Below are 2,500 nucleotides of genomic sequence, written 5' to 3' on the forward strand. Positions count from 1 at the left end.
TCTTCTTCTTCTTCTTCTTCTTCTTCTTCTTCTTCTTCTTCTTCTTCTTCTTCTTCTTCTTCTTCTTCTTCTTCTTCTTCTTCTTCTTCTTCTTCTTCTTATTATTATTATTATTATTATTATTATTATTATTGTACGCATTGATGGTATTACGATTGTTGTATTTTTGTGTGGTGTATCAGTTTATTTTTTGGTTCCATTTACCTTGTTTTTATTTTTTATTTTTTCCACTTTCATGTATGTTGGCATCAAATTGTTGATTTATTGGCAAAAGCCTAAGATTGAATAAGCTTTGAAACTTTCTCACTAGCCTTTTGTTGTGTCGTCGTGGATACACAAAGTACACAGAGAAACGTCAATGGTACACACAATAACTGCAATTCGCCCACCCCCACCTCATCTCCGCTCCCTATAAGTTCTGTGTGTCATGTGTGCTTTCATCTTTTCTTATTGAGTACGCAGTTTTTCTCAACCGGGTGCTAAACTTTCAACTCACACCCCCGTTGTAGCCGTGTTCACAGAAATATTTTTTAGTTAGCCATGCATGATTTATATGAGTTATAAATGCCGTAGAACGGGGATTTTAACATTTCCGTTGGAACCGAGGCTGTTGTACACGAGCTGTACTGTACCAATACTGCTACAACCACCATCACTACCACAACTACTAAAACCACCACCATCAAGTCATCATCGCTACCACTACTATAACCACTGGCGGTCGGTCTATTGAGTGAAGTTGCTTTGTGCCGCCCTTTATTTTCCAAATTTAGCAGATACTGCTTTTCACAATAAATTTTAGCATATGCTGCTTTTCGTTAACACTCGCGCATCTTTCCTCTCGCCGTGACAGGTAGCTTACCTGTACGAAGGTTGTACGTCAACGCAGACGGCTCTCTTTTTCTTCTTGTCAACGAGAAGCGAGATGACGTGCGACAATGAGGTTTATGGGGGCTCCCTATGAGCGAAAAGACAACAGGCCGTCCTAATATTTGTTTTATATAAAAGACTGTTTTCTTCTGTTTTAAAACTATGGTTATTCACCCCCCCCCCCCCCCCCCCCACACACACACACACAAACAACTGATACTGATACTCTTTACTGCGAAAATAATTAGGTCAAGCCGGCTAATTTAGTTTTGCACACCTTGAGGCCTGACTTGGGAGAAATCAAAACCATATCAGTTTTATAATTGGAAGAACAGGTTTGTTGTAATCAAAACATACGGATGAAGAAACTTACAATAAATATGAATTTTCAATGATATTCGTTTTGCTTAAATGAATATTAATCATCAATAAAGAATATTACACAAATCATTCACCGAGTAGAGCCCCGTGATGCTATAAATAAGGATCCCAGTCTTAACCCGACACACACAGCAGTTCAACTTGTAGTTATGCATTATCTTTGGAGTAGATAACTAGTAGCGTATTGAGGTTGGATTTTCTATTCATTCTATTACTATTAAGTTTTGAATGTTATCACAGTTGATATTCAAAGGAATTTTTTTTTATGGCAGTCTAATTGCTGTTGTCATGTTGCCCTTTAAAATAAATAATGATATTCACAAATCTCAATGCACAGACGTGTATCACAATGCCTACCGATACAATGAAAGGATCAATAGACTTCATTGATCGGGTGATATACACTTTTTTCTTTAGAAGAAGGTTGACAAATGGACCTCTTGCATGCCCATCGTAAATACCAATTACGTGAGTACACCTCTTTAAAATTGAAACCACAAATGCTCCCTCCACCCGTTTACACACAATAATATACACACATTCTAAAAAAATTAATACACTAGAACATTGAGATTGCGCAATATCCACTGACTATGCTCATAACACTTAAAAGGGCTCCTAAGCCAATAGCAACACGAAAGACGAGGCATCTGTTGGGCGAGATAACATTTTCCTCCAACATAGACAACACAGTTTCCGGCCAGGTACTCATTTTACACCTGAGTAGGATGAGAGAATGTGTTTTCGATCTATGCCGCCTTAAATAAACAGCCAGCAACCGCCCCTGACTACAACAATCACCACCAATACACCATCTCTACCCATAGAATTAAACGAATGAGAATACGTACGGAGCCTAAAAAGTGTCCACCAATGAAAGCATTCAGCGCCATTATATCTTGGGCTGGGAATGTAAGCATTACCATTCATTCGGTCTCTATGTCAACATAACGACACAAGAAAAACAACAAACAATATCAAAATCCACAGTAAAATGGTTCAGAACTGTTGCGTATATTTATGCCACAATAAAGCTGTCAAAAAATGAAGTTAGAGAATGTGTGTAACCATATAGTAACGTATAATGTGTTTTCCAACCACCACATCTTCAGTCACTATCTACTACTACAACCACCACCACCACTTCAATACTACCACAACTACTACAACCACCACCACTACATCATTATCATTACCACTACACCACCACCACATCATCATCAATACCACTACTACTACAATCACCAAC

This window comes from Berghia stephanieae, chromosome 12, assembly GCF_034508935.2.
Source record: "Berghia stephanieae isolate SIO BIC M18660-M18661 chromosome 12, UCSD_Bste_1.3, whole genome shotgun sequence".
Classification (NCBI taxonomy): domain Eukaryota; kingdom Metazoa; phylum Mollusca; class Gastropoda; order Nudibranchia; family Aeolidiidae; genus Berghia; species Berghia stephanieae.